Source organism: Periplaneta americana, chromosome 10 (genome assembly GCF_040183065.1).
Source record: "Periplaneta americana isolate PAMFEO1 chromosome 10, P.americana_PAMFEO1_priV1, whole genome shotgun sequence".
NCBI classification, from domain to species: domain Eukaryota; kingdom Metazoa; phylum Arthropoda; class Insecta; order Blattodea; family Blattidae; genus Periplaneta; species Periplaneta americana.
In genome coordinates this window covers 55,026,802-55,047,282 of record NC_091126.1, presented here as the reverse complement: position 1 = coordinate 55,047,282, position 20,481 = coordinate 55,026,802, and the positions used below count along the sequence as shown (strand labels likewise).

General features: G+C 36.3%; 1 long non-coding RNA gene across 1 annotated transcript in view; it reads left to right on the top strand.

Moving 5' to 3' along the window:
* The first annotated feature begins 1,238 nt into the window (after positions 1 to 1,238).
* Positions 1,239 to 20,481, top strand: part of LOC138707709 (uncharacterized) — a 114,831-nt gene continuing 95,588 nt past the window's right edge. The window contains exons 1-2 of the long non-coding RNA XR_011334331.1: positions 1,239 to 1,354; positions 4,472 to 4,548. This is a non-coding gene — a long non-coding RNA (uncharacterized lncRNA). The remainder of the gene's footprint in view (positions 1,355 to 4,471; positions 4,549 to 20,481) is intronic.

Here is a 20,481-nt window from a genome sequence, read left to right as displayed (position 1 = left end):
TTATGGATTAAGGGGTTACGTACAGCTTACAGCAGTAAAATTTTGGAAATATTCAACATTTTTTTCCTCCATTAATGTATCTTATACAATAATGAAAGTTAGTATGTGTAAAACACTGTCCTGCTATATGAAAAAAAAATATGTTTTTTTTTCTTTTTTTCAAACTTCAGTTCACTGTGCAGTGATGAAGCGTTTCCCACATAACTCAAAAACTATCCAACATTCTGTGACGAAATTTGTTGTATGTATTTATGTACAGTATGTCATATCCACAATATGATGCAAGATCACTTCTTCACCTTTGTTAGATTGTCTGACAAAAAATAAATTCATTTAAAAAATGGTCAAATATCAGTATTTTCTTCTAACACAAAATAAAAATATATATTATTTATTAAGAAATGTATTTCAAAGAGCATGATATTGTAAACATGAGTTTCAGCAATAATATAAAAGAAAGATAACATGACAATTTTATGAAGTATGAGGGAAACGCTTCATCATTGCACAGTGAACTACCACCATTATGAATTTTGAAAAATAATATAAGTATTTTTTTAATCGTAAAAGTATTTTTTTTTCATATAGCTGAAGGACAGTGTTTTACACATACCAATTTTCTTTATTGTACAAGATACAGCAGTGGAGGAAAGAAATGTTGAATATTTCCAAAACTTTTACTGCTGTAAGCTGTACCTAACCCCTTAAAACAGTTGCATCTGTTGTATGCTTGTCGGTCATGGTGATTATAAATTTGTCAACACTGGCTTCTGCGTTTGAAACAACTATCACTAACTTTTAAAATAGCCTACGTATCATTGTTCTGAGAAGTCATATCTGAGACGTGCTCACACGCTGCCTTTATGGTCTTTGTAAGTGACTCAACATTGATTAAGCTTATCTCCTGCTTTGCAAAAGCTAATTAGAATATTCTCGGCTATGAAATCATATTTTCTGTCCCAGCCATCTAAAACTGTGCCAATGATGATAGGGTCTTTTAAATGAGTTCTCATAAATCTATCTTTGGTTTCTTTATTCAATAATGTACGTCTTTCACACTAAAATCTCGACTGTTGAATGGAAATATAATTCTATTGTGGAAGACTGCGACTTGCGCATGTCAATTCTTGTTTTTTTAATTGATTATTTTACGACGCTTTATCAACTACACTAAGGTTATCTAGCGTCTGAGTGAGATAACGGTAATAATGCCAGCGAAATGAGTTCAGGGTCCAGCGCGGAAAGTTACCCAGCATTTGTTCCTAATGGGTTGAGAGAAAACTCCGGAAAAACCTCAGCCACGTAACTTGTCTCAACTAGGATTTGAACCCAGGCCCACTCTTTTCACGGTCAGGTAGGCTAACATTTACTTCACAGCGGTGGATTCTCGTTTGTTTGCATGATAGGCTGAAATAGTACATTATGCAACGAGCCTATAACGATAGTAATTAATTAAGCGAGTATGGATGTTTATGAAACGCTGGTATTCATAGTCGACACTTTATATCACCACTTTGCAAAGTGATACTTTTGACGAAAGTGGCTCTTTCATATTAGTGGTATTCATAGACGATTGAAGAAGTGCACTTCACAAAGTGTCACTTTACGCCAGCAAAGTGTAGAGTTACAATTTGGTTGGTAATAGAAGTCCCACAATACCTTTCAAAACAAGTTAACAAACAATAACAAATTAATGACGTATAACCTACAAATTACAATGCTTGTGATTTGAATTGGGAGCCTAATTGATTGCGCGAGGAAGAAAATATATATTTAAAGTTATTTTATTTCAGTTTCTAGTTTTTGTTGCCGATAGTTTAGATTATTTCAGTCAGTTCAGATATATAACATTTTATTAAATAGTTAGTGATACTGCTGGTGAAATTAGGTTATGTTTTGTACAGTACATAACTGATCCATTAATTTATATAGTTAGATTAGGTTCTGTACATATCTTTTTCATTGATTTATGTCGCTAAGTTAGATTTTGTATGTACCCGTTCCACTGATTTATACAGTTCGGTTAGATTTTTGTAGCCTATATAGGCCTATCTTCTATTAGTTTATATAGTTAGGTTAAGTTGGACTGAGTAGGTTAAGTTTTGTGTATAATCATTAAATTTATATCGTTAGGTTAGGTTTTATACGTATCTGCTTCATTGATATATCGTGTTATTTCCGTTATTTTCATTTTTGTCTTTTTCGTGAATAGTAAATAGAAGTAAAAAAAGAATGAGATAAACACATTACTACTGCTATTATTATTATTATTATTATTATTATTATTATTATTATTATTACTACTACTACTACTACTACTACTACTACTATTTTCTCTCTCTCGTTTCCATTATTGCCTGCTCTTCAGGAATATTTTGAATGTCAAATGTTTCTACAATGCAAAACAAAATAGGCCTAATAGTTTGAGATCTCTTTTCATGGTGAGGTTATGACTGCACATGAACTAGAAACAGTAGATGTATTGCTTACCGGCGTGAAAATATATATTACCGGTATCAAAACAGTAATGATTATATCAACATCATGATAAATCTTATCTCAAAATACAGGTAGTCAACAAAAATCAAAATCATTTTAAACCCAATATAATTATGGAATCTGCTTAGAAGGCAGGCACGTGAGGTCTCTCAATACTAATTTAAGATAATTATGCCTTCATTAGATTGAAGTTAGTTTAATATTATTTAAGTTAAAAAATTCGTTTCAGTAATAAAAAATAGGTTATATAGGCATATCTACCTACATATCACTCCATCGAATTGAGGTTATAAATATACGAATGTTACTACAGAAATACCTGAACTTTAATATTGTATATATTAATGTATGGTATATATCTGTAGCATAGAATTTTAATGCAGGCAATAACTGTGTTATTGGAGGCACTGGCAAACGTCTATTATTCGTTTTTGTCAACCAGTCATTGAAAATATAAGCAATCTCAATAAGTTTCTTCATCAAATCGGAACCTTTTTTTTAATTCTATATCATTATAAAATTCCACGGGATTGTCTTTAGGCCTATCTCTAATTTGTACATTGTCCACTAATTGTGACATCTCTTCCACACGTTCTAATAATCGACAACTTCCAAGACGTCCGCCATTTTTATACAAAGTGCCACTTTCGGCTCAAAGTGTGGTCGGAACTACACTTTCATCCAAAATGTTCCTTTGCACCAAAGTGTCGACTGTGCAACGGAAAAGTGATACTTTGCGTCTTCCAAAGGACACTTTAATCGAAAGTGTCGACTATGAATACCAGCCTTAATTACCATTATAGGCGAGTTTCATACGACTTTTTATGCTCGACCATATTTCTAACTTGAAATTACGGTATTCAGATGTATACATTTTATTTGTATCTGACAAGATCGGAAGTGACCTTGTTCTAGGTCGTGAATTGTGAGATGTGCGCAGACGCGAAAGTATTGATTTTTTCCGAGGAACAATAATGTCATTGGCCTTGATGTATAATCCCGTTAAACTTGATAATATTATAATATTATAACCTTGATTATTGAATTCGACATTGAAAAACGAGATGACAAATTGAATTTATTTGAATATTATTTACAATTAACGCTAATTATTATAGTAACAGAACATAACCTTCTGCGACAGTATTGGATTTCAGCCTCCGTGACTTTTCGCTAATTCTCTTTCGATTGCATATCCGAGAATAATCGATACTTGCGGTTTTATAACGGTACAAAGCTGACTTCTCATTGGCTGAACACATGTAAGCTGAGTTATCATTGGCTGAAGACCTGTACTTTAATGAGTAGGTGTACTTTAATGACATGCATTAAAGGACTGCTACCAGGTGTATAATTAGTACATTTCGGCATGGTCGAGCATAAAATCAGTTATTACCACTAAAAGTAAGAGAGTCATTAAGTTAAATCTCTGAAAATGGATTCCACAGAGAATGTAACCTTTTTCATGAAAATTTAATTAATTTATATAAAATTTGCATTGAATATCTCAAGAAATCCGCAAAGCCTATGTCTGAATTCAGCTGCTTTCAATGGTTGAAGCTCAAGGACATAAAAAACAGAGTTTGATGAACTATTCACATGCATTAAGTTACCACATTCTAAAAATATTTCTATTGATGATTATAAGCTATTCAATAAATTCAATGTTGAATCAGAAATAGATTTAACTTTATATAAACAATGGTGCAAATTCTTCAATTCCAATAGTTCTACCAATAGTGAAACTTCTTCAGAAATCCTAAAAATATGTCAATTCTATTTCTCTATACCAAGTCACAATGGAAGTGTTGAGAGGATATTTTTCCTAACTTCTACCCAATGGACTAAAGAAAGAATTCTCAAGCTAGCAGAGACAGTCAGAGGTATCATCTTGGTCAAATATAATTTCAATGACAAATCTTGTGAACAGTTTCATACTTACTTGTTACAAAACAGAAATTAATCGTTTCAGACTCTTACACCTAGAGTGTGTTCCTGCGATAAGTAGAGGTATAATACTGATCCAGCAACTATGAAAAACTGGCTAAGGTAAGCCATTATTCTATCTCCCATTTCTTTGTAGGCCAGTTTCTAAAATGTTCTCTTTTTCAGCAATGTTCTATTTCAGATTCCATACCTAGCGTGATTTGCAGTCTGTTGATACGGAAATTAGTTTCAGTTATTATGAAGACAGGCATTGAATTCAATAATGAATTTTTGTAATACCTTGTTGGTGATTAGTCCAATTTTTTCCACACAAGAACGATGTGGAGGTAAATATGCATTTGATAAATTGTATGACAAATATATTATGCGGTCGTCTTAATGCTGTTGCCTATGCAGGGTCCACCATGCTACAGGACACACTCCGATCTCTCTAATACAGTAATAAGTGTTTCTTTCTGTTCAGTATAATATTAATAACGTTTACATGCACGTACAGGAGAGATAACTTTGTAGGGTTACGAAAGAGCGAGACAAGTCTCGGCATCACATGCGAAATGGTTTGGTTATGTTATGTTGTGACGCAGGTTCTAGTTGCATCAAATGCAACAGTACGGGCTAACGGGATCCTGCCTACTTTAAACAATGGATTTTGGTAACCCGTATGTGCATTCTAAACGCACCACGAATCTCGGTTCATGATTTTAACATACTCCACTTCTGTCTAGTCTAAATCATCAATCACGAATGAACATCTCATAAGAAACTGCGTCATCAGTCATCACTAGAGACGAGAATTCTATGCAAATGCATGTTTTATAGGAACATAGGACATAGCTCAAACTTAGTACATAAGAAAAACATACATATGCGGAAAAAAATATAATTTCCTCGTCGTCACCCTCTTCTGCGAAGTCTGGTTGTATTGTTGACGACTGTGATGTATTTAGTGATATTTATTATTTCAGGATAAGAGACAGGGTTTGGAATTGAACGGGTTACATCAGTTTCTTGTCTATGCGGATGACGTGAATATATTAGGAGAAAATCCACAAATTATTAGGGAAAACACGGAAATTTTACTTGAAGCAAGTAAAGCGATAGGTTTGGATTGGAAGTACATTTTTTATTGGGTTATTTTACGACGCTGTATCAACATCTAGGTTATTTAGCGTCTGAATGAAAGGTGATAATGCCGGTGAAATGAGTCCGGGGTCAGCACCGAAAGTTACCCAGCATTTGCTCGTATTGGATTGAGGGAAAACCCCGGAAAAAACCGCAACCAGGTAACTTGCCCCGACCGGGATTCGAACCCGGGCCACTTAGTTTCGTGGCCAGACGCGCTGACCGTTACTCCACAGGTGTGGACTTAGAAGTAAATCCCGAAAGACAAAGTATATATGATTATGTTTCGTGACCAGAATAATGTACGAAATGGAAACATAAAAATCGGAGATTTATCCTTCGAAGAGGTGGAAAAATTCAAATATCTTGGAGCAACAGTAACAAATATAAATGACACTCGGGAGGAAATTAAACGCAGAATAAATATAGGAAATGCCTGTTATTATTCGTTTGAGAAGCTTTTGTCATCTAGTCTGCTGTCAAAGAATCTGAAAGTTAGAATTTATAAAACAGTTATATTACCGGTTCTTCTGTATGGTTGTGAAACTTGGACTCTCACTTTGAGAGAGGAAGAGAGATTAAGGGTGTTAGAGAATAAGGTGCTTAGGAAAATATTTGGGGCTAAGAGAGATGAAGTTACAGGAGAATTGAGAAAGTTACACAACGCAGAACTGCACGTATTGTATTCTTCACCTGACATAAGTAGAAACATTAAATCCAGACGTTTGAGATGGGCAGGGCATGTATCACGTACGGGTGAATCCAGAAATGCATATAGAGTGTTAGTTGGGAGACCGGAGGGAAAAAGACCTTTGGGGAGGCCGAGACGTAGAAAAATAATATGGTTTATTTAACGATGCTCGCAACTGCAGAGGTTATATCAGCGTCGCCGGTGTACCGGAATTTTGTCCCGCAGGATTCATCACTATAGAATTTTGTTATTGTAGGTTTAATTTGTAATTTAGTAAATACAAAAATATTCTTTGTTCTTAACTTCTATGATAAAATGTCTAGCTTTCATTAATCAGGTATTCTTGTCGTACTTTAATTTTTATTGTAATTGTAATTGTAAATTTAATATTAATTGTAATCTTATTGTTCATGTTATAGTTGTAATCCCCTGGTAGAGGGGCAGAGAAGGCCTGACGGCCTTATCTCTACCAGGTTAAATAAATAAATCTAATCTAATCTAATCTACTTTTACATGCCACTAAATCAAGTGACATGAGCCTGTCGCATTTAAGCACACTTAAATTTAAATGTCATCGACCTGGGCCGGGATCGAACCCGCAACCTCGGGTAAAGAAAGCCAGAGTTATACCAACTCTGCCACCCAGGGCGACCCGAGACGTAGATGGGAGAATAATATTAAAATGGATTTGAGGGAGGTGGGATATGATGATAGAGAGTGGATTAATCTTGCACAGGATAGGGACCCATGGCGGGCTTGTGTGAGGGCGGCAGTGAACCTGCCATTTGTAAGTAAGTGAGTAAGTAAGTAAGATATTTATTATTAATTTTAGCGACATTTCTGGGGATTTTTTTAACAAACTTTGGAGAGATTTAGCTACTTTTTGTTGACAAGATGGTGAGATTGTAGGACTATATGTTGGCAACACTGGTGTCAGCTATTGGATAAAACACCAACGAGTTAGAAGTCTTGAACTGTTGTCCACTGTAGTTGCGGCAAAATATCTGACGAAAGGAGAGTTCTAATTCGTAAAGCAATACGATCATTTTCGTTTTTGTTGTGCTCGAGTCTACAAGGTGAAAAGTGTTATAAAGAGTTCGTAATGTTTCTTACTAATACAAGGTGGAATGTTTCGCAATAAGTTATCACGTTCCTTACAGCCGTTGGTCTTCGGTATATAAATTCGTTTTATGACCGATTGTTCAGTTTTACGACTGATTGTGCGCAGGCATACTTCAAGTCATTGTTTGTTTCATAGTCTTGGTATCTGCAAACAATTCTTTCAATTTACTGCCTATTTAGTAGGTATGTAACGTTTTTATAGGACGTCTGGCAGTGTCATGTCATTCCGCTAGTTACAGTCGCATACTAAATGGGGGGGGGGGTTCTGCTACTGACCCCGAAAGGATATTTTTAATAATATCTCTTTTATTACAGGGAAATTTGTTTTCTGCTTTTAAGACTTTTATTGTTGTTATATTATATACATCGTAACAAAAAATCAAGTTTCGGCAGCAGTTAATTGTCGGGTAAAATTAATTATTATCAGTACATGTGTACATTGAATTTCTTATTTTCAGATTTTTTTATATTAGACTCAGTAACAGTAATTCCAGTTAGAAGATTGTATTTCTTTTTTTTCACTGTAAATGTGTCTGAGAGGAAGTATTTGAAGGATACAGATATTGAATTGGGGTTTCTGAAACATAGTTTATTTGATAGTTGTAGCAGTTAAAATGAAGATGTTATTCAGCAGCCTACTGAGTAAGATGTAATAGAAAGAAAGTAGCGAGTCAGAAGAAGAACAAGGTAATTTCTACTTTACCCCTTTGAATAATTGCATCAATTTTTATTATTTTTATAAATTATACCATTTTGAGCTGTAACAGCGTATAAGAAAATAACAGGTTTCTGGTTACCTATTGCATATAAATACTTACTGTTTTGGAAGTTCAGCCCTTACGAAGACATCCAAGTCCAGAGGCAAAAATCGAATGATTGTTCTTGTTTACATGAGTATTTGTGTACTGTATGGTACATAACTATACATTACGATATCACATGAATGTAGTAAATAAAGTTGTATATTTTTTTAGAAGACATTTCTTTTGTATATTCTGTTGAAAAAAAAATGTTTTGTAAAGTTAAAATAAATGTAATGAAATTGATATAAAAGATCCTTGGGTAATAACGATTACAAAAATATATAATTTTCCCAGTTTTACTGCAGAAACAGTATAAACTCCGTGGTGTCAGTTAGTGACCCCCGCCATTGGTATTAGTTGGTGTAATAATGGCATTAGTATGCGATTGTTATTACTAAAATAGAATTATCCCTTTCTTCTTTCTGGATATGGTCTAAGAACTTCCATACAGATGCGTGCGTGATGTGTAACTATACCTGGTAAGGTTTATCTTGTCTCAGTAGCAATAAAACCAAGTCCCTTCAAATGAGGGTGGAGATTATAGGAGGGTTGTAAATTTTCAGGATTCCTTTCAAAATCTTGTTATTGTACAGGCTGCCGGAACTCAGTTTCTTGAAAGACAAGCTCAGTGACGGAACTACACAGTACGAAGAGAGATATTTTGTTATTTTATTTTGCGCTACAGAATGTATCAACTAGTCCTTTCCGCCACTGGATGGATGGACGGCATCGCTCCATTCCCCATCGCCATAACAACACAGACGAAGTAAGACATATCTCCTTTCTCTCTCTTTTCACAGTGAGACAAAATACATCACACAGTCTTTAACATTGTCTGAAAACGAGAATGTCAACTTCAGCATTTATTTGCGAGCGGCGTGCTGTTTATTACCAGAGCTTGTACATTCCAGATTTCAGGTCCCAAACGTGGTAAAAGAGCTCGTCTCCTACCTCTAGCTGGACGTTTTCTGACAAAAGTAGTTTCTATGTAAGTTGAACATCATTTACTTCCTGACGGATTGTGTCCAAGAGGCCATCGAATGTGTCTTCCAAATCGTCCAAAGGCACGAAGGGTAAAGCAACAAGTTTCTGGATGCCCCATCGAATTTCTTCATCATCGTTATATAGTTGCTTCAGGCCATGATTAAAACAACGTTTCGCCAAGTTGTTTGTGTAAAATGGGACGAACAGTCCTTTATCGAAGAGATCAGGAATAATAAACGGATTGCATTCATTGCACTGATCTCGAAATCCATAATGAAATACTGCGGGTTAAGTTCCAATTCAAACTGTTGTGCAGAATTCTTCAAAATCTGATTAATGGACGTATAGGTGGCTTGATCCTTCATTGCACAAAGACAGTAAACCAGTGTAAAAACATGATCATAAGTAATACCGTGGATGTTACAGAGTTGGTTGAACATGTGAGGACCTATTTTAAAAATTTCATCACAGTACAATATACTGTTCTCCAACCAGGAGATCAACCGTGAAAGGAATGTGCTTACTATTGCCTCATCTATTGGAACGAAGTAGATAAATAATATTACCGTTATAACGCCAGTTTAAAAACCATGCGCTCTCCTGCATATGTGTATTTCCTGTATGAAGACATTAAAAGACCAGGAGATTAACTGTGATCTAATTTTGTAACTAGGGTGGTATCAATATGTCTGTATCAATGTTATGGTTTGTGCTGTGAGAGCTAGCCAATAGAGATAAGAATACCCACGTGTGTGACCTTATGACATCTTATGACATCAACATTCATTCACAGCATTACCCTCCTTCGTCTCATCCGGGGGAGACTTTCTCGTGGTTGGAGCACAGTACGAGATCTGGCTAGTTGTTCCAATGCCTGACGTGTATAAAATGTTACATGGCGACTAGGATCATTCATTCCACTATTAAATTGCAAAGAGTGTACCCCAGTAAGTGTGTATTATATGGCGGTATTATTTCGCACTGCTGAATTGATGCAAGCAATGGAGGTCTGTTTGCATTTTGAGCCCGGTTAACAGATCGCAGAAGAGTATTTCTTTCTGATAAGTTGTAAGACATTGTTCCCTCATCTTAAACATTCCGAGTTCCCTGCCTAAGAATAGAGGACGGATGTTCTCTTGCTCTCTGTTTGATTCGATCGGTAACTGTCCTCACTCCAATCTCTGTCCTTGCAGCCTCAAGTGTATGACTTTCTTCTTTAATTATATTTACACCATTTTCAACATCAGCACTGACCTCGCATTGAAGATATCACTTTTCTCAACTCTCCAGTACTTCCTGTTACCAGTTTTGCTGTCAGTATGAAAGTCATACATAAGAACTGTGGATTATAAGATTACGATTTTTTGTACTCCATAATTTTGATAGGAAAGAGCATTTGAACAGTTAATTCCCCTAGTAATCTAAATAATTAAACAGTTCATTTTCACGATTGAAATTTTAATGCGCCGTCCACTTAAAACTTCCAGCAATACTTTACCTTGTAGCCTCGTGGGACAAAGTACGGTCCATAGTTATGTTATTTGCATGGTCAAAACAGTATAAATTGAAAATAGAGATAATAAGCAAAGAAATCAATATTATATATTGAGTCAAAAGAAGATGTCATGTATCTCTTTCTTTAAAAATAATATTTAATTGTAAACACGCCTAGTAGGCTATGTGTAAAAATACATTGTTAAAATAACTCAGTGGTTTGTGATTACTAGTGTAACATTCTCATGGAAATAAACAGTTTTATTCTTTCTACTGGAAACTCTCTTTTTTTTTACTTATTTGCTTTTTCCTTATCACCCTAGAATTTACTGTCTAAGAAAATAAAATATCGTGAATCCTTCAGATATATTATGTACACCTGTATGGAGTAGCGGTTAGCACGTCTGACCGTGAAACGAGCGGGACCGGGTTCAAATCCTGGTTGGGACAGGTTACCTGGCTCAGAGTTTTACCAGGTTTTCCCTCAACCAATTGAAGCAGAATTGCTGGGTAACTTTCAGCGTTGGACCTTGGACACATTTCGCCATCATAATTTAATTACACTTCCCCACTTTTATCATCATCCTAGATTTCGGGGTCACTCCGATGTAGAGTCGGCTGCGAGACGCCACCGAACTTGGATGCCGTGGATATATGGTCATTCGTTGCTGGTGGTAGTGCTATGAACCGTGGTCTTGTTGGTAGCTTGTGGGACCGGGGATGAGGGACTGCAGTGAGTCCTACACGGAAAGGCGAGTTCTGTGGCGCGAGGCGCCTTAGGACATGCACACAATTCCTTTTCGGGTAATGCAATGGGTCTACTGGAGCGGAATGGATGCGAGGACAATCCCAGTTCATATCCTACCCTGAAGAGGGACTACTGAAACATGATGCGCGGTGTCTTAATTTGTGAATATCAGTGTTTAGTTCAATAATTGAAGGAAAACGAATACTGCTTTCTTCGTGGTATGTTGTTGTTTAGTCAACTCTCTTTTTTTGTGGCAGGGGGTTTTCACAACTGTTCCTACAAGACTTCATCTGAGACGAATTGAAACGGTTAGCACGACTGACCGTGAAATGAGCGGCCCCGTGTTCAAATCCTGGTTGGGGAAAGTTACCTAGTAGGGGTTTTTCCTAGGTTTTCCCTCCACCAATTGAAGCAGAATTGCTGGGTAACTTGCGGCGTTGGATCTCGGATTCATTTCGTCATCATAATTACACTTCCTCCCTTTCATCATCATCATCATCATCATCTCCGTTTATTTCCTAGATTTCTGGCTTGTTCTGTTGTAGAGTTGCCTGCTGGCCGCCTCCGAAATTGGATCCCGTGGGTATGTGATCTATTGTTGGTGATAGCGCTATGCAACGTGTGATCTCCTCTGGGCTAATGGTAACTCGTGGGTTCGGAGTTGAGGGACCGCGGTGAGGACTACTTGGAAAGGTAAAGGAATCATGTAGGCCATAGATGGGCATAGTGCCTCACTTGAGAATTTGTGCCTCACTGACATTCACAGAGCTTATTGCTCTGAGTGACATCATCTTCACAGTCCCCGTTCCTCCCTCACGTAGCTCCTAGGCGTGGGCACGTTCTATATCAGTTTCATAAGCAATATCAATGGTGGCATAATGGCATTATCAAAGCAGTGTGTACGCGTTAGAAAACGATTATTTTATGAGAAATGGGAGGAAGAGTTTTTTTTTTGCTGTTTAGAAGGGGAGAACATACGATGTATGTTATGCTCGAAAATCCTATTAGGCATTAATAAATTTAATATACAACGACATTACTCCTTATGTCATAAAGAACATGCTGAATTAGAAGGTAAGACAAATTAAATGTTATTTTTCGTACTATTCCGAAGAAAATTTATTTATGATCTTAACATTTGCATAGTATACTAAATACGACATTATACCTTAAACACGCTGCATTAAAAGGTAGCCTACGAGGAATTAAATGTTGTTTGTACGTATTATTTCCAAAAGAAATTTATTTTAAAATATATCAAATGTGCGCAGAAAACGAAATATGATTTTCTGAAATTATTTTGGGTCAAGAACGTGCAAATCTATTAAGTAATCTTGAGAAACGCCAGAATATTCAAGAAAATAAACGTAGACAACGCGATGGAATATTATTGGCTAGTTACCCAATTTCTCGCCTGTGATTTAAATCAATTCAGTGATGGAGAAATAGTAAAGAGGTTTATGATTAAAGCTGCCGAATTAATTTGCCAAATTGAATAAAAGTTTTCTAGTCTCTCACGTTAACCAAGCGCTTTCCTAATAATTCGCCACTGACCGCCTTAGCGATTACGATAAGGTGACGCAGGTCACAGCAGTTTATATTTCCCATCCTACTCTGCAGTCTCCTCTCCTAGTAAACAAACTATTTCAAATCGAGTGCCTCGCGTAACCGAAAATTGTGCCCATGTATGATGTAGCCAGAAGGGGAGTTCGGTGGCGCGCGCAAGGGGATCTGTAGCGCGGGGGAACCGAGGTAATGCACATATTATATCACAGTCTACTATATACAGTCGCGAAGCTTGAGGTGATTTTTGCAAATCTCGTGATAAAGCGCTCCAAGCGGTTAGCAACTAGAAACAATAGACTGTCCACGGTCCACTTTGGACTGTGTCGTATTTCCATCGAGTGCTAGCTCGTTGCGTATTTCACATTGATGCTTGTGCAATGTTCGTTATTAGTTGTAATGAAAATGTTAATGGCTAAAATACAATAATTGGAATAATAATATTTTACTAGAGACGTAGAAAAATTAAGTTTGTTTTAATGAAATTTATTGATCACGTTTTATTTTCAATTCTGGTGGGATTATTATTGCTTAGGCCTACTTTTTTTTCAAAGGATATGTTTTTAATTATAGCTGTTAATTTTGTTGTTATTTTTATTTGTTACTTTACTAGAGACGTAGAAAAAGTCTGTTACAATAAAATTTATTGATCACGTTTTATTTCCAATTCTGGTGTGATTATTATTGCTTAACCTCATCCCACTTTGTTAACCACGTAAGCCTACACTACAAGTACCGGTACACGTAAGTTACTCCATTAATTCATATTTCCATTATTATTGTTGTAAAGGGAAATGAAAATTAATATTTATTGGTTTCATAGTTAATTATCGCTATAATCTTGAATGAGTGAAGAGATTATAGTAAATTTCAGTTCGTTTTGCACAAACAAAAATAATATTAACCTATTTCTTGCAGGTATCTTCGAGTTTATGGTGGAATTTAGTATACCTCATTAAAATAATAAATTAACTTTATGCATTTAATATTTCAATAATGGAAGGAAGGTGTTAATTTTTCGAAAAGAACACAACGAAAATGTAACATATTTTGTCGTCTACTAGGAGAGAGATCTGCGATGATGAGGCGATAGTAGCGATCGTAGTGGTGGGCAACTACCCATGTTTGCATTTGTACTACATATTGAGCTTCGCGACTGTATATAGTAGACTGTGATTATATCTAGGGTAATAGAATGGGCCCACCCAAGAGGTCTACGTGCGAGGACAGTTCCAGCCCGGGCTCTCAACTAAATATGGCATAATACACATGTACAGCTTGATTCAGGGATTTTTGTCCTTGCAAAAGTAAGTAGATATACTAAGCGCGAGTTACCCATCACTGTTGGCGCAGCACGGGCGGGCTGGGTCGCACAGGCCAGGGGCCCGTTTCACAATCCTTACAAATTACAAATTAACAATTTACAAATAACAAGTAAAAGATTACAAATGCTTGTAAATTGTGTTTCACAATGCTATTTTATTAGTTTGTAAAGTCTGACGAACTTTACAAAATCAGCTAAAGAAATTTACAAATACGCATTATTGGTTACACACGATCGCCAACGACAGTTTACAAAAATCGCTAAGGAGCAGAGATAAAGTCGCTGTATTTTTACTACTATCGATACATATGTTTATATTTTGTACTAAAATAGATTATTCTAAGCTTGCTGATGCATATTTCACTAATAGAAAATATAAAGTATTGTTAAAAAAAATTAAAAGTATTTAGATTTTTATATATTGGCGACAATGGAGTTTCATGTGATGTGATTGGTCGAGTATACCAATATGTACGTCTATTACTTGAATGACCAAAGTTAGCACAAAATGCAGTCAAATAAGTAAATAACAGATTTGGTCCACGTACAAATATGCAATTGATAAAATAATTACGATGTCTAAACACAAAATCAGGTTAATTTTTTGTGTTGATCCATCAGTATTTATTAATTTTGCATCCATAACCTCACAAACATTAGCGATCCCATCAGCAGCATAAAAATTCTGTGCTACAGTAAATAACATTTTGGTGATCAAAAACTGCCCCGAATTTAACTCTTTTAACAATATGAACTACCCTGTGGGCACATTTGCACACTGATATCTTAGAAATTCTGTGCTTATCTGCTAACCCACGAAACTGACAGCTAGTATGCATCCAATGCAAAACAATACATTTCTCGCTTTGAGGTTAGGGGCTAGGGCATCACTTTTCTCTTTTGGATGTTGGATATGATGTCCCATATCTTGTAGGAGAGATTCCAGCGAAACGAGACTCGAAACGACTTCAGAATACCGCGTAAGTAGTCTCGCTATTGAATTATTTATTTTTGGTGCAGGGAACTTCTTTATTAAGTGCGAGTATTTAGTAACTACAGTCTTCGTATATAAATACATACGCGGTATTCTTAAGTCGCGGGACTCATTCGAAACCTTTCATTAAATTTATACAATGATAAGAACGAATTAATTCTTGCCCGGAGAATTTTACTTATACGTCTTCGTTTGATTAGGCCTAAATTCAATATCTTCGTCTGAGTCATTAGTACTCCTTAATAACATCAAAACTGCTTTAGTTTAATTCTAAATATTATCCAGTTACTCAAAAATTAATTTAATAAGTATTTGTTTATTGTATTTATTCATAATTTGTTGCAATATCAAACTTTACACATCTCAGAGGTATTGTAGAAAATGTGCTAATTTTACAAGTAAAATTTACACGTTTGTAAAATTACTCTTCATTGTGAAACAGAATACTTGTAAAGTGAGCAAAATTTAATTTGTAAAGATTTGATTTCCTTTGTAAAGTTCAACATTACAAACAAAGATTGTGAAACAGAAATTTACAATTTACAAGCAAAGTTTACAATTTACAAAGATTGTAAACATTGCGAAACAGGCCCCAGATCGCACAGTCGTAACACCTAATATTTCCTTCTTATCATGTCGCGGTATATTCCGTCTTAAAAAATCACTACACAAAAGAAATGTTTTACTATTATGCAAATTATTTTACTTATAAGTACAACGGTGTCATTGTACTACAATAAATTATCTTCAAATTACCCACAATTATTCAAGTTGCTCAAAATAAGATATTGCCTCTTCCTCACTTAATTCTTCTGATCAGAGCTCTTCCTCAGTCGAACTGCCACTACTATCTGCTATACCTTCAATCAGGAACTATTCAATTGTTTCCCACTACAATGTTTTGTTGTTATTACAGTGTTGTTCCTCAATTTTGTCCATACGCCGGCATACATTCTGCCATTTTTTCACTCCTATTTCTTCGAACCATTTATAACAAAGCAGCATAGGCTTTGATACGGGAGAGGCATAGGCGGAGTTATGGGGGGGGGGGTATGGGGGGCACTGCCCCGCCAAACGTCACCGAACTCTTTTTTTCTTCTATTAACATTATAAAATATTGAATTCAAAAGATTTTTCTTGCTTTTGTTTGTGATTAAGTTTCTATGCTTGAATTGACAATTAATGTTTTCAGACCATGTGTGTGACTATAATATTTATTTTAAATTTCTGAATGTTTAAGAATTTCTATACCTCATTTAAGCAATGGAAGCACTGTAATGTTTCTTTTTGTAACAGCCTACACAACAATGCAGAAAAAAGAAAAGTAATCCCGGTATAATGTGTAAACTTAAATACGAGAGATTAAGTAAAATAATTAGAATTTACATTTGATATGACATCTTGCTTTTTTAAATAAACAGACAGAGTAAATGTAAAATTGGTCCACCGCTGTGGAATGGTGGTTAGTACGTCTGGCCATGAAATGAGCGGGCTCAGGTTCAAATCCTGGTTGGGGCAACTTACTTGGTTGGGGGTTCTCCGAGGTTTTTCCTCAACCAATTGAAGCAGAATTGCGATGGTAATTTTTCAATTTGAATCTCGGACTCATTTCGCCATCATTAATTCACATACTATAGTTCTGGTTAAGTTCACTGTGCGGCGTGCTGTACTTGTACAAGAGTGCGGCCGTTCAGCTACCCAATCATTCATAGAATAGGAGTGGTAAGCACAATAAGCCTCAGGCTGCAGTCCAAGCCTTCGGGTCCCTTCTCCGTAGAAGAGGGGAAAAAATTGTCCGTATATTTCGTTACAGCTTTACTTTTGTCTTACAATAACATTATTAAATGATCATATTCAGATATACTGTACAAAGGTCAAGCTATAACGGAGGAGGAGATAAATGATGTCCCCCATAATCTCGTCATATCGGGATTCTATGGTTTTGCTTTGCCCTTCCAAGGAAACGCTTCTCTCTCCGCCTATGGGGAGAGGGTAGAGGTCAATGGCCCCCAGATCGAAGTAGTACACGCTACTGTCTCTCTCTAGCATTAGACATGAAGAAAGCATTATTATTCTGAGGAGTTATAGGCTAATAGGTTTACTTGCAAATTAATATAGAAATCAACCACAGGCGTAGCTCAGTCGGCTGAGGCGCTTGCCTCCCGATCCAGAGTTGCGCTCCGGCGTGGGTTCGATTCTCACTTGAGATGATTACCTGAATGGGTTTTTCCGAGTTTTCCCCCAACTGTAAGGCAAATGTCATGTAATCTATGGCGAATCCTCTTCCTCATCTCGCCAAATACCATCGACGCTAAATAACCTAGTAGTTGATAAGCGTCGTTAAATAAAGAACTAATAAAATATATACAGAAACCTTCTTTTATATAGGTAAACCTTATGTTCCTAAATACAGCCATTCATTATGCTATTTATTTTTTTATAGTATGGATAAGTAAGAATTAAGACAAACCTGGAACATTTTCTAGAGAGTTTATTCAGTTCACGCCATGTGACAATGAGTTCGTGATATATCAGTCATATTTATATAGAAAAAAAAATGGAAGTAAATGTGTATTAGTAATAATGATAATAGTGTAGGTGTTGGTGGATCTGCTATTATTGCGGATGACGACATTCAACCTTCAACGGTGACTATGTAGTATTTCAGAGCATAATTTAGATTTCACCGGTGGCATGGCTAATTAACGCCTCACAAGTTAATTTTAGGTTCACATAAACATATAACACAATATTGTTCCACACGTCTCGTTATTAACCACTCACAACTGTTGGTTGGCTAAATAGTGTCATGATGTAAGAGGATAGAAAGACATATTTGCTTGACATGGAGTGTCCTTCAGCTGCGAGCATAGATATTGGTTTCATTCTTCCTCTTCCCTTCCAGTGTACCTGTGTGACATCTTTCTTATGACGCAATACATAGCTCGCGGACTAAACAAAGAAGCAAGGACAAGGGCCAAGACCGTTGAATCGAGCTATAGGTCTCGCAAGTACGGATTACCGACGGAAGGAATGCGAATCAAACACTGCGATAAGGAAGAGCAGGCGAGAGGAAAGGTCACGAGATAACTTGAATGATATTCAAGAGTACAGTCGGAAGAGAAATGACTTCGATAGAATCAGTCTTGCGTTGTGATAGTTACATTATGGCTTTCGTTTGTTCCATTGCATGTAAATGCGTGTCTTGTATCGCACGGTATTATTATTTCATTCGTAAACATATGCTGCGCGTTTAATTAGCTTCGAATTTTTCTCTTGCTACGTTCTTTATTTCCACAGCGATGTCCTCATTTGTTCATCTTCTTGGAAGAGACAATACTTCCATCGGCTCACATCTCTCCCCCCTCGGCGTGCCTACATACACACGTCAAAACAGACAGCAACGCCACCATTGCTTTTCGGTAATCGTTTCTTGCGCGAGCTGTAGATACGATACAAGATATCACATACTGTTCTCCAGCCAGGAGATAAACCATGAAAAGAATGTGCTTATTATTGCGTCATCTATTGGAGCGAAGTAGATAGATAATATTAGAGTTTAAAAATCATGCGCTCTCCTGGATATGTTATTTCCTTTATGGAGGGATTAAAAGACCAGGAAATTAACCGTGATCTAATTTTGTAACTAGGGTAGTATAAAAATGTGTATATCAGTGTTATCGTTTGTGCTTTGAGAGATAGCCAATAGAGATACGAGTACCCACGTGTGTGACCTTATGACATCTTATGACATCAACATTCATTCAAAACATCACCCCGCTGCGTCTCATTCCCTGGAGACTTTCTTGTGGTTGGAGTACAGTAAGATGCGAACAGACTTCAGTGTCCAAGACAGATTTCGAACCAACGTTTATGGATACTCCGCGTCGTGAAGACTGCTTCTCTTAAAAACTATTGTGACAATCATAATATTTTATGTAACAAATTCAGTTAATCATTTTCAGGGCGTGGATTTTGACGACATGTAATTTTTTTTATTTACATTTTTTTGCAACGAACATAAATATGTATATAAATCCTGTATACGAACTGCTGGTTACAGAAATGTAGAGTTTTTACATCATTTTTGGTCATTTTTCGCTGTTTTAATCTCATAAGTTATTTTTTTCATTTTGAGGGCATTTTTTGGTCATTTTCTTAATTTTAAAGTGATTTTTTTAGTAATTTAGGCTAGATACTTCAACTAAAATTTCCCAACATAGGAAAATTCACAACATTAGTACTGACACTATCCCAATCAAATGCGGAATCTGAAAGGATTTTCTCGATAGTAAGTGATGTCAAAAGGAAAAAGAGAAATATAATAGGAGATGAAGCTCTCGGCTGAGTTGTTGTACGCTCTACCTTCCAAATAAAGGGATTATTTTAGACAAAAGTCCAGGATGCAAACTTTGTGCACAATCGTTAAAGTCTTCCCAGAAGAAAGCTTTAAAACACCGCAGATACAAGAATAATTAACACCCAGTGGTCTGTCACTCTTCAAGTATGCTCCTGCTGTCTGCGCGGATGTGGAAAGAAGCTTCTCAATGTAGGCTGTAACAATGTCTTCGTCGACAACCGTCGGTTGTTCACATTTCGGCAGAATCTTCGGGTGTACACTGTCAAGAATTGCAATGGAGAGGAGAGAGAGCTTTTCATTTGAAGTAAGATATTTATTACTTAGGCCTATGTATAGGATTGCTTATTTTTAGGTAATTTTTTTCAGCATTTTAGGTAATTTTACAACATTTTTAGTCATTTTTATGGATTTTTTAGGTAATCAAAATCCGCGCCATGGTCATTATCATAAAAATATTTGTGTTCCAAATCGAAGTGCACCATGACTACCATCTACCTTCAAAAATTTGGCCTCAACCCTAGCTCGTTCTTAATTCGATGAGAATTATGTATAGTTCAGGAGGCGAGAACTGGGATGTGAGTTACGAGAGAAAGAAAAAGTTGGGCGATCAGGAAAAGAGTTTGGCATATGAGGGGTGACGGTCGTTGATATTACACGAATCTACAGACACGGAAGTTCAGCTCAGACTAGAACTTATCTTCCCCTCCATACTCACTGGTGATATAAGGTTTGTTTCCGCAGCAGTTTCCAACGTTTTCAACAGTCATGACCATGCACACATCGACTTTACTGTTCGTGCAACGTTGTATGTACGAGTACTTGTTGATCGA